This window comes from Delphinapterus leucas, chromosome 1 (genome assembly GCF_059928025.1).
Source record: "Delphinapterus leucas isolate spDelLeu-1000000601 "Yukka" chromosome 1, BTC_Dleu_Yukka2, whole genome shotgun sequence".
Lineage (NCBI taxonomy): Eukaryota > Metazoa > Chordata > Mammalia > Artiodactyla > Monodontidae > Delphinapterus > Delphinapterus leucas.
The window spans coordinates 130,166,902-130,180,826 of NC_143129.1; the positions used below are offsets into that span (position 1 = coordinate 130,166,902).

Genomic DNA, 13,925 nt, shown 5'->3' on the forward strand with positions numbered 1-13,925 from the left:
AAAAGTGGGCATCCCCTAAAATGCCAGCCAGTGCAGACAACAAAAGCCCTAACAAAAGCCTACTCTCTCTAGCCAAAGAACCAGGAAAAAGGGGCATCCTAGCAAGACAGAAAACTTTTAGATTGCTCTACTACAGCCAAACAACATGGAAAGAACTGTGGTCCCATCCCAACAATGCCAGCAAAGGCCAAGTGGGAAGCTGATACTTCTACCCTTATAGGGATTTAACAAGGCACAACACTCCTGCTGGGGTGGTGTCAGAGAAGGCCAAGTAAGGTGTCATTGCATTCATCCCCACTGACCAGTACAGTAGTAAGCCACTCCTCACCCAGTGGTGTTAATGGAGACCACATAAGGAGCATGAATTTACACTCTGACCCAGCAGTAATGAGGCACTCCTCTACCTTACCATTAGGGTGGTTAGAGGAGGTCTTAGTAGAGAGTCAGGATTTTCTCCATCACCCAATTGTAATGAGGCTACTCCCACTGAGGTATCAGTGGGGCCATCTGGGAGCTGGAACTTCAATCCCCACCTAGCAATAACTTTGGAGGAGAGGAGACTTTGCCTCAAGTGTCACTGGATGCTAAATGGAAAAATTGAACTGGTACCTCCACTTGGCCAAAATGAGGTGCTCCACCATTCCCCAACTGGAGTGGTGTCAGAGAAGGCCAGCTGCAACAGATGGTTAAATATAATCCAGAGTTTTATAACATAATATGAAAACGTCTAGGTTTCAATCATACCAAGAACCAGGAAGATCTCAAACAATGAAAAAAGACAACCAATAAAGGCCAACATTGAGAAGACAGAAATTAGAATTACCTGACAAAAATTTTTAAGACAACAATTTAAAAAGTGCTTCAATGACCAATTACACACATGCTTGAAAAAAACTAAAACATAGAAAACTTCTGAAGAAGTTTTCTTAGAATAATGTCTTAGCAAAGAAACAGAAGATGTAAAGAAGAAACAAATAGAAATTTTAGAGCTGGAAAATACAATAACTGAAAAGCTCTGTGAGTAGACTTAACATCAGAATGTAGAGAATAGAGGAAAGAAACAATAAACTGAAAGATAAGACAGTAGAAATTATCTAATCTGTAACGGAGAGAAAACACATTGAAAAAAAATGAACAGTCTCAGAGACTCTGTTCAAAAGTTCCAACAGTAATATTATCAAAAAAGAGGAGAAAGAAAGTGGAGCTGAAAAATTAAAAGAAGAAATAATGGCTGAAAAATTTGGCAAATCTTATAGATTTAAGAAGCAGAGAGAATCCCACACAGGGTAAACCCAAAGAAATCCATGCACAAACACATGATAATCAAACTTGTGAAAACTAAAGACAAAGGAGAAATCTTAAAAGCAGCTGGAGAAAAATGACGTCTTACTTATAGAGGAAAAACAATTTGAATGACAGTGGACATCTCATCAAAAACCATGGAGGACAGAGGAAGTGACACAATATTTTTCAAGTGCTGAAGGAAAAGAATTGTCACCCCAACATCCTATACTTGTGAAAATATTCTTCAGTAATTAAAGGGAAATTGAAACATTCTCAGATGAGGGAAAATGAAGAGAATCTGTCACCACTAGACTTATCCTAAAATAATAGCTAAAGGAATTTCTATAAATCAAAAGAAAATGATAAAAGAAGAAAATTTGGAACATTAGGAAAGGAGAAAGAACATGGCAAGCAAATATATGGGTAAAAAAAAAAGCTCTCTTTTTCCTCTTGAATTTTCAAAATTATGTTTGATGATTGAAGTAAAATTATGTTACTGTCTGAGGTGATTCTAAATGTATATAGAGGAAATATTTAAGACAATTATACACTGAGGAGGGTGAAGGGACATAAAAGAAGGTAAGGTTTCTATACTTCAGTTGAACTGCTAAGTGATGATGCTAGTAGACTCTTATAAGTTATGTATATGTAATGCAATACCAGGAACAATAACTAAAAAATCTACACAAAAAGATATACTAGAAACACTGTAGAAAAATCAAAATTAAATTCTAAAAAGAAGTCAAACACCTCAGAAGAAGCAGGAAAAATAAATTAGAGAAGCATAAAAAGAGAACAAACAGAAAAAAAGAACTTAAATTAAGACCTAAACCTTAATGTGTCAAATTAAATTAAATGCATAGAGATTAAATACACAAATTAAAAGACAGATCTTGGCAGGCTGGATTAAAGAACATTATTCAACTATATGCAGACTATAAGAAGTCACTTCAACTATATAACGAGCTAGGCAGGTAGATATTAAAAGAATCAAAAATAAATATCATGCAAATATGAATTAAAGGAAATGAGAGGTGGCTACATTAATACTAGATAAAGTAGATTTCAGAGCAAAGAAAATGTACTAGGAATAAGGAGGAATTTTATAGGATGAAGAAGAGTCAATCCACCAAGAAGACATAGCAATCCTAAATGTATACACAACAAACAACAGAGGTGCAAATGTGTAAAGCAAAATTGATGGAACTAAGAAAAAAATAGACAAATTCGTTATTGTTATAGTTGGAGATTTCAACACCCTTCTCTAAACAACTGATAGAAGAACTAGACTGAAAATTAGCAAGAAAAAGAAGAATTCAACAATACCATCAACCCACCAGATCTAATTATCACTTACAGAACATTCTATCTGACAGCAGCAGGATACACATTCTCTTCAAGTTCCTACAGAATATTTACTAAGACTATATCCTGATTTGGAAAACAAATCTCAACAAGTTTTAAAGAACTGAAATCACACAGAATGTGTTCTCCAGCCACAATAAATCAAACTAGGAATGAATGATAGAAAAATAAAAGGAAAATATTCAAACACTTGGGAGCTAAACAATGTAGTTCTAAATAATTCATGGATCAGAGAGGAAGTCTCAAGGGAAATAAAACAATACATTGAACTGAATGTAAATGCAAATTTGCAAAATACAGCTAAAGTAGTGCATATACTAGAAAAGAAGACACCTCAAATCAGTAATTAAGATACTACCTCAATAGCTTAGAAAAATAAAAGTCGAATAAACCAAAAGCAAGTGAAGGTAGGAAATAATAAAAAAGTTCAGAAATTGATGAAACAAAATGAATTACAGATAAAATGAATAAAACAAAGAGCTGATTCTTTGAAAAGATCAATAAAATTGACATACTTCTAGCAAGACTGAAAAAGAAAAAGAAAGACACAAATTACCAAAATCAAGAGTGAAGGGGATATCAATAAAGGCCCTGCAGACATCATAAGGATAATAAGGTATAATACTACAAATAACTCTACATAAGTAAATTTGACAACTCATATGAAATGATTCATTTCCTCAAAAAACACAAACTACTATAACTCACACAATATGAACTAGGTAATTTGAATAGTCCTGAAACTATCAAGGTTGGATATAATTTAAAAACTTCCAGGAAAAAAACCTCTGGGCCCAGGTGGTTACACTGGAGAATTCTATCAAACATTTAAATAGGAGTCAACAGTAATTCTGCACATACATACTTTTCCAGATAATAGATGAGGCAGAAAAGTGTCTCAATTTGTGAATAAAACCACATAAGGACAGTACAAAAAAAAAAAAAAAAGAAAAAGAAAACTACAGACTAATATCCTTTAGAATACTGATGCCAAAGTCCTTAACAAAATATTGGCAAATAGCATTCAGCAATATATAAAAAGAAACATCAATGGCTGAGTGGGGGTTACTTGAATAATACAAAGCTTCTTCAATATTTGAAAATCAACCAATACAATGCCTTGTATTAATGGGCTACAGAAGCAAAATCATGTGATCATATCAAACGAAGCAGAATAATGTTGTCTTGAAGATAAGAGTGTATTTATGTCAAGCACCTTAGTACAATGCCTAATATGTATCGTAGATACTGTTTTATGATTATGACAACCAAACTGTTAAGCTTTATTTTTTTCCTCTTGTGGTGTTTGTATTCAGCTAGGGCAATTTTGATGCCAAAAATCTATGTTCTCCCGTTTGGACATTAGAGGACAAACTTTTACAAATACATGAAAGGGAACTCTGAAGCTTGAAGGAGAGGGGGTAGGAAGTTGCTGTTTCTCTTGCCATAGGGACTTGGTGACAGTGCATTCTGCTGGCACAGTGCAGTATTGGGGGATGGGATTCAAATTATTTGCTGATCTTAAATTTTTTAGAGCCAAATACTGGTAATATACTCCAGTGCTTCAAATGACAGATAAAAAAGTGAGGCAATAGGGCCTTTCCCTTCAGTGCATATGCCTTAGGACGGCAGCTGGCTGATATGTGCAGGCAGTCATTTGTGGCTTAGCGTATCTCTATAAGCAAATTTTTCTGTGATTAAATGTCAACTTATAAAACATAGCTCTGGAATTGGAAATTATTAATCAAAATGAAAAAAACAACAGAGGATCCATAATAGAAAAAATGGTGAAATTAGAGCTAAATCTACACATTCCACCTACAGTTTGTTGTGTGATGATGCTGACTTTTACATTCCTGAAATAAAATGAAAAGGAAGATGTTAGCACTAACAATAAAAGTTTGACAATTACTTATTTTGCCCTTAAGATTTCTAGGAACCTAAAGGTAGTGGAGTAAGTCAGATAAAAATCAAGTGTCAAGAAATGGCACCTTATCATTTTGACATCCTCTATTTGGCAGCAATCCTTGATCATCTGCCAGTTGTCATGTGGTTTAGGTCTTCAAATTACATACTCAATCACGGTCATTTTCATTACAATGGATTAATTTCACATTTTACTTTTCCTTTTATATTTCTTCTGAAATGAAGATAGTATAAATGTTATTGAGTTAGCTCCATTTTCTGAAGTAGAATAGTCATTTGTGTTAAGGAACACCTATGTTAAGAATTGATGAAGTAAGTAGTTTTAATCTACCACTGTTTTCTATTGCTTTGATCTGTGGCAAGATTTCTTTTTTTTTCCTCTTACTTAATAGCCATTTGATAGACACTCTTCGGGTTTGCACTTTTATTAAGGAAATAATTTAGAGTCAGTCTGGATAAGAACAATCTCCTGATTTTATGACAGTAATGTCCCACACTACTGGAGATAGCTATATTGTTGCACTGGTATTAGGAGATAAAATAACGTGCTTTGTGAATTAAAGAATTAATGTTGTATTAAGTATGAAAATCCAGTACAAAAGCGACTGTGAAACTAAACAATATTCAGCTGTCATTCTTGCTGTAAGTTAGGGAAGAATTTTCCATTCACATTTCTACAACTTCCTACCTGCACTATTTTTTAGAACAAATTTAATTACATAATAGGAATAGAGTAAGTTTTAAAAATACCTATGAATTAAATAATACTAAAATCAACTGATTAAAATATATCATCCTGGCTGTTCAGATTAACAAAAGGAGTATTTGAAATGGATCATTAAATACAGAAAATTATTTCATTGATTTTTTTCAAAAGCTTCTTCCTGATTTAGCCACTAAGTGTATGGAACTGCCTCTGACAGATCCCATTTTCATGAAATTTTTGACTTCCTACTGGCCATGTGCTCTTGCTTTGGCAATTAATTCTTGTTTAGCAAGCAAGTCTTTATATATTTTCAGCCTTCTCTCTCTTACATAAATAATTTCCAATTATAGGGAGATTTGAATCTAATTGGATGTATTCATTCTTATTTCTCTAGTATAGCAAAAGGCATGGCTTCATGGGCACACTGGAAAAGGTAACACAATCATCAATCAATAAGCTTTTTTAAAAAAGAGTACATTTAGTTCATCTGAATAACAGTTCTGATACTGGTAAACCCAAAAGAAGTGCAATATGAAATTCTCAAGACTAGATTTGAACCCTTAGCTTACAACTCCTGTAATTGTTCTTTGGAATGTTCTGTATATTTTAACTTGTACAACCCCAAACAGTGCATTTTTATCCTGTTCTAGAACAATGACATATTTATTCCATAAAGACCATGCTGAGGCTAGTGTGGTAGAGAGAGAGGCATGTATTTGTTAGGGAGGGAAATTAGTGGCTGTCTTAATATAGACACTAAATATAAGCATAAAAATTTCAATGAGCCTTCAATACATGTTTGATAGATGCCTAAAAATGTCATCAATAGTTGATCCTTAATCACAGAAGTCCCCTAAGATATAATTTTCATCTACTTACTTTATTCCTAATCCTTCCTAACCTGGAGTGATATTTATGACAGTGGGTATGTTCACCTCTCAGGCAACTGGTGTGATTGGAACTGTTGCTTAAAACTCCCTTTTCAATCTAAGGGTGAAATTAAGGTGTGGATACTTACTATTCACACAAATATTCAGTTCCAGATTATTTCTCAATACCGAAACTCAAAGGAAAGTGGAGTTGCATTATCATTGATCTAGAGAGTCAAAGTTCTGCTAGGGTTAGAGGTTCTTTTTCATTTGGACACCTTTGGTGTTTTCCCACAGTTCTGCTTTCCTTTTTAAACTTATGTCCCTTGAAAAAAGTGGCTTTTGGTCAAAAGAAAAACCCAATATATTTGTGTAAGAAATGTCTCTCTGGGGGCAACAGATAGTGCTAAAAGTTTTTGTTTATTTGTTTTTGATAATTAAAAAATCTATAATTGTATGACTTCATCAATCTACCCTTTCACTGACTCACTTCTCGTTTTGGGGGCAAAGCTCACTGATAGCAAATGCATTTGACTGCTATTTATTTCTTCTTGAAGTCCAGCAGCCTCAGTAGAAGTGACACCAACATGAGTGAGGGTGATAGGAAGAGGATGGTTGAGGGAAGCAAGGAGAATCTCAACCTACCAGCTGACTCAAAAAGATCTCTTTTCCTAATGTTTATAAAAATGTTTGGAGTTCAAAATGACTCTATATGCAGGATTCTGGACGCGCAGGCTCAGCGGCCATGGCTCACGGGCCCAGCCACTCCGCAGCATGTGGGATCTTCCCAGACTGGGTCACGAACCCGTGTCCCCTGCATTGGCAGGAGGATTCTCAACCACTGCGCCACCAGGGAAGCCCTGCAGTCTGTTTTTGAGTTTCAGTGATGACCCAGTCTACCAGAAGAAAAATTTACTGCAACCAGTGCAAAATTTCCTCCCATCAGAGGAGAAAAATGAGGCTTGGGAAAGAGAATCAGAAAAGAGGGAGCCAGGATTGTGCTTGGCATTACTCACAGTAATAGAGAATATTGGTTTTGTTTGCTTATGAACTGATGAAGTCGAGGCATTACTCCTGGGCATTCTTCACTGTTAATGAGGCATATTGCTTTAGGAGGGAAAAAATACAAAGCCTCAGGTGAAACTTACACTACTTGACCTATTTCTTTCTGTACAAAAGGAGAGTTTAGCTACGGCATTGACATTCACTAAAGTTTAAAAACCATTTTTTTAGAATTTCAATATTACTTAAACTAGAGCAGATATGCTTGACTTTCATGTTATTGATGGAAATAGGAAACATTTCTATTTCCTGTCTCTTATCTCTCATATGTTAAGGTTTACCCAGTTGATTTTCATATCTGCTTCATCCACACCTTGACTTGCTCTCTTATAGCCTCAGGATTTGTTCTACTTGTTGCCATTCCTATGTTTTCTAATATTTAAATCTTCACCTATCTTTCTTGTCTATTCCAGACTTTCCATTTCTGTGTAAGTGAGTTACATCTGCCTTCCGCCCCTGCCCCACCTCCCGTCCTCTGCCTTTGATATAAGGGATTCCAAGAGCAATAATGTCCATTCTCAGTTAAATATAAAAGCCAATAATTGTAGTTACATTTATTTCAGTTGTACATATATAGAGTACTGATAGAAATATTTGTTTTCAAAGGCAGTAATTTTGGAGAAAATTACTTTTCAATGACTACAACTTAAAGATTATACATTTTAGATAAGATTTTTTATAGCATAATAAAATGATTTTATTTAAATTACTAAATGTATAGCTTGATTTTTCTTAAGTTGATTTTCTTTTAAACATCTACTTATTTAAAAATGACATAAATTTATTCTTATCCTGTGAAAAATTCTGCAACAGGCTGATTTTTGTTACCAAGTGAAAAATCAATCCCAGTAGTAGTTTGATTCAGTTGTTTTAAACACAAATGATGGTGTGGTTGTATAGTCAATAGCAAAACAATTTAAGATTTTCAAAAGATATTTTAGACTTGATCTTTCTATATATGTATAAAAAGAAACAGTAAAATGCATTATACTAAGAAACATGACAAATGGCAAAATTATAATAAGGAATGAATGTTAATAAATTAAAAAAAAATTTAATACATCATATGGTCTGAAAAAGCAAAAATTTCGATTTGGGGGCCTGTGAAAGAAAGAATTAAAAGAACATAAAAATGATCAAACCCCACATAATTTCTTTTAGTTTCTGCTAATGAGTTCCTGGGCATGCCTCAGAGATGACGAGCATCTGGAAATCCTGAAGCTCTTAATGGCTGAGCTTGCAATGGCTGGCATTGTAGATGTGAGAAAATCATGGGCAAGTTCAGCATAAGGGGCATGTCTGTGAGCCAAGACTAAATTAGCTACATTTTTATACCTTTTTCTTCAACTATGTACATCCTGATGTTGACCCTTGATACCCACCTTTATTATTCTAACTGCCAAGTCATTATGCACTTAACCTAGAATAACAGACACTTGAGGAGGGAAGGGTCACTAATGCTGAAAGAGACCTTTGAATGTCTAGTCTTTACATATTAAAGAATTTTCAGATTTAATATCACTGGAATTTTAAAGTTTCTTGGTTACTCTTTCAAGAAGAAAATGTTTTAAGTTTCATTTGTTTTAATATGTTACTTCAGCCTTTTTGCTGCAATGTTTTCCTGCTCCAGCATTTTAACATACCCTTACAGGTATTGTCCTTCAATTTAAAATCTTCTCAGGGATATTAAAGCTTTTTAAGACTCTCAATACTTTTAACAGAGTTTGTCATTTCAGATTTAGAGAAAAACAGCCTTGTCATCCTTATGGAGAATGCTACCAAATCAGAGTACAATGTCTGACTTTAAAATGAAAATGGTTTTCGTTTATATTTTACATTATGACCTTCATACTATATTCGGTTACATTTAGGAGAGTCATCTAAAATATTTAGTCACCCATGTGATCTTGGCAAGTAATCTAACCTCAACTCCAAGTCTCTAACTGAGAAAGTCTAAATTCAGTTTCTTCTTTCATTAAAGTGGACGAAAATAATAGTGTTTACCTCATATGATTGTTGTGAACATAAGACGAACAAATACATGAAAGCATTTAGCACAATGCCTGACACAGGTAGTATTTAATGCATGGTACCTCATAGTTCTTACCATGGTGACTGTGACTTAATCCAATAGACTGAAGCAGTAAAAGCAATGATGTGATACGACTCTAAAATGCAGATACTCCTTCTGAGCACTTTTGTTAAAAACTAAAGTTTTTAACAGCAATTCTCAAAGTGCTCAAGTAGTACTGTCTGGAATTTGAGGGTGTGAGGGTGGATTTACCTTACTGTGACATGCTCTTCTAGCAGTAATTCCCAGACTTTTTGAAGTAATGGACACCAGAATTTGAGATTTTGGAGGCTGACATAGCAAGGGAGAATTTAAAAACTACCTCCTACTATTATGCCACTGAAAAAAGAGGCTAGGATTTAACACCCTCAACACTTTGCCATATATTAGCCACTCTCAGGTACATAGAACAATGATGGTGGATACAGGGGCAAAATTCTTTCTGATAGATGAACACATTTTGTTTATGTTATATATCTAAACCTCTGGATCCACAGGTTGGAGGGTACCCATACTGGTTCTCCTGTAATGCTTGGAGCACTGCTAGGCATAGCCATAGGTATTACCAATATTAGTTCAAAAGACACAACAACTAGAACAGAGAGCCACAAGTTCAATCATAGTCTTTCTAAAATGGATTTCCCGCGGAATCTCTGCAGCATCACAGGACTTTCTGATCACAGTAGTATCACAGTACTAGTACTACACAGTAGTATTATCCTAGTAGTAGCATCATAGTAGTATCCCTTGGCATACAGATAAGATTTAAAAAACCTTCGGCAGAGACTTTGAGAAGCAGACTCAAATGGGGTACTGACTAAGACTTCTTCACCACTTATTATCCTTGATTCCGCATTCCATTTGTAGTTTAATTTCTGATTTTTCATTCTCATCCTATCTAGCCTAATGACTACTTACTTCAGGACAATGGCAAAACCAACACTGACTTAAAAAAAATTGATTGTAGAATAAAATATAAACTCAAAGAATAATAGTACAACGTTCACCCCTATTTTGGTAAATCCAGCAGCCCAGGCTAATAATCCATTACCATTTTCATTTCCTTAGGTTGATTCTCACTAGAATTTTAACTTGATATCCTCAATTAATATATAATAAAAAACTAAAATTGAATATTTAAAGCATTCTTGATTCTCTTTACTCTGTGACGTAATAGGTAAACACATCCATTATTAGGCTCTAAAGTCTCAGATTTTAGGCAAAAGTGTTATAACGTAGGGTAGTCAGAAAATGCTTATGATAGTAGGAAGAAGCTATAAGTGAGCTTACACATGAAAGACATGGTAAAATTTTAAATACATATTACATTATTTCACATTTGACAAGACGTATAAAAGGCTACTGAAATTTTCAGATAGATTAAACAATTATTTTAGCCGTTAACAAGAATAACTAGCTCACAAATGTTTAATCAATACAGAATTGCATGGGGTTCTCAAAGCAAGTAGAGAAGCAAGCAAATGATCATCATGATTTGTACTGATGATGATTAAACATAATATTATGGACTTTGAAAATAGATTTTATGTAAAATGGTTGCATGAATGGATAATGTAAACACCTGTTAATTCCATTTAGAGTAATAAATGAATAAGGCTTTTCCTTTTATGGGAAAATTATAGTAGCCCTTTGCAACTAAGTACGTGATTACGGTTCTCTCTTTGGTTAGGTTATGTAAGGGTCCCTTGGCTCTGATAGGTACTCCTTCAATTTCCTACCATCACATTCACAATCTCCTCTTTTTTCATAAAGAAGCAGATTTCCCTACTTCCCTGAGATTTCCAACTTCCTCTTCACCAATCGCTTCTCATCAGCCTTTAAATGTAATCATCTTAAATATTCCTTCTGTCTTCCTCATGTCCCCTTCCAGATTCTACCGTAATTCTCTTTCCTTTTAAAAGGAAACTCCTTTCTTGAGTTTTTTTAAAGTTTCTCTATTTCTTAATGTAGGTTCCTATGGATTCTGCCCCGTCAGTTAAGTAAATTACTTTTTGTCGCTAAAGCCAAGGAGCCTTTACTCACTTACCTTGCTTGATTTTTTTTTGCACCATGTGATACTGTTGACCCTTCCCTCCTTTAAACATTTTTTTCTACTTGATTTCTAAGGTGCCACTTTTCCTTGTTTTTCCTTCTACAGTTTTTTAGTGGTCATTGGAGTTGAAAGCACATCTATTCTATTCCAACAGATTAGTCAAGGCCAATCATATAATTCCATTCATCTTGCTAGGGGTGAGAAGTCCTTAGCTATTTTGGACCAATGAGATGTAAAAAGAGGCTTGTGGGGGGATTTAGGGAAAAAAGGTTTTGCTTGTAAGAGACAGCTATGGGAAACTTGGTTCTCTCTCCTGATGGATTGGAAGGAGGAAGTTTGTTATCTTCAGTTGCCATAGGTAGCCATCTGATAATTATGAAAGGAACCAAGTTTAGGATAAAGCCAACAATATGAATGGAAAAGTGGAGAGGGAAAAAAAACTAAGTACTTAAAATTACCTAACTGAAGACTAATCTGAGCCTTACCCTAGATCTTGTCTACTTCTTATGTTAGCTAAATATTTTAGTGTTCAAGGCTGGAATTTTCTACAACTTGTGGTAGAAAGAAACTTATTGACAAAATCGATGGTCATTTCTTCCCTGTTCTTGTTTCTAAGGACATGCCTTAAATGTTGGTGTTCTGTGGAGTTCTGTGTCGTCTATCTGTCTCACTCACGACTCAATTATGACTTATGTTTTAATGATTGCTAAATTTGTATCACCAGCTAAGATTTCTCTCCTGAACTTCAGAAAACTATATCTAAATATCCACTAAAAATTTCCACTCAGATTTCCTAAAGATACCTCAAATCTACATCTTAAAATTTAAACTTCCCTCCCCTCCTCCACTTACACCTATTACTCTTTTGCTTTCCCATCTCAGTGAATGACACATCATGACTCATACAAATTAGAAACCTGGGGATTAGTCTTGGAACTCTTAGCTGTCTCTTAGGCCCTATGTCCAGTCAATCACAAGATCACGTTGGCTCTACCTTTTAAGAATATATTGGATCTTTGCATTTTCTCTCTACCACCCGTTGCTTCCATCTACTCTCCCTTGGATTACAAGAGAAGCTTTGTAACTCATTCCATGGCCTCTAGTTTTTCTGCTCCCCAATTCATTCTCTGAAAAGCTGTCAGAGTGCTCTTTAGACGAAAATTTAATGATGTCTCTTCCCTGTTTAAAACACTTCTTCCCATTTCTTTCAGGATAAAGCCCAGCATAATCTGGTTTATGCTTATCCTCCTAGCTTTCTCTTATGCCACCCTTCTCTCTTAACTTTCTTTAATTTCTTTACTAAACTTGTGTCCTCTCCAGGTGCTCTCCTAGCCATCTTCACAGGAGTATATCTGCAGTGCTGGATATTGCTCAATAGGCAGATTAATAACGTGTATAACACCTGCAAATCAGAACATTAACAATTATTTGGAGTAAAATAATTTGATATTTAATATATCTTTTTAAAAAAGCACTGAAGGGCTTCCCTGGTGGTGCAGTGGTTGAGAGTCCGCCTGCCGGTTCAGGGGACGCGGGTTCATGCCCCGGTCCAGGAAGATCCCACATGCCGCGGAGCGGCTGGGCCCGTGAGCCATGGCCGCTGAGCCTGCGCGTCCGGAGCCTGTGCTCCGCAACGGGAGAGGCCACAACAGTGAAAGGCCCGCGTACAGCAAAAACAAAAAACAAACAAACAAAACACTGAAGTATTTATCAAGGGAAAAAATCACCACTTATGTTACAAAGAAAGTATGGGATTATGTAGTGTATATGTTATGAAGCACAATTATAAAATGAACATTTATGAGCTTAAGAACTAGAGTGTAAGAATCACAATTCAGCTTAAGAAACAGAACAGTACTAAAACTAATATCAGCTTCCTCCCTGATTCTACCCCCAGCCTCCCCTTTAGAGATAACCATTATCCTAAAGTTATGTTAACCATTCCCTTATAAAAAGTTTTCTCACTCATATACTTATGAGCCTAAATAATATATTTTTCGTTTTGCTTGTTTTTGAGATTTATATATATGGAACTCTTGATGTGTGCCATCTTCTGAAACTTGTTTTTCACTCAAACTATGCTTCTAAAGTTTATACACATTATCCTAATTATAGCTAACAAATGTTCATTGCTGTAAAGTATTCCCTTGTGTGAATATTTTTTATCACATTTCTTGTGATAGACATTTAGGCTTATCCAGTATTCTACCATTGTACGTGTTGGTATCTTGAATGACATACACAAGAGTTCTTCTAGGATATCTTAGGAGGCCAATTATTGGAATGTTGGGTATATGCATATTCAGCTTTATAAGATAATTTGTTGCCAATGTGATTGTGATTTATACTCCCACAAGAAGTATAGAGTTTACATTGCTCTTCTACTTGCAGAGAACTTATATTTTCATACTTCTTAATTTTTGTAAGTCCAGTAGGTATAAAATAGCATTTTTTCTGTATTTCCCTGATTGATAAAAAGGTTCAGTTTTATTTTAATGTTAATTTACTCTCCTGATGCCCTTGTATTTTACCATACTTTTGGTACTGTGTTATATGACTTTTCATATTGATTTGTAGGAGTTTTAAAAA

At 34.9% G+C, this 13,925-nt stretch overlaps 1 protein-coding gene across 1 annotated transcript in view; it reads right to left on the reverse strand.

Moving 5' to 3' along the window:
• LRRC7 (leucine rich repeat containing 7) overlaps positions 1-13,925 on the reverse strand; it is a 135,637-nt gene that overhangs the window by 59,212 nt on the left and 62,500 nt on the right. The window lies entirely within an intron of this gene.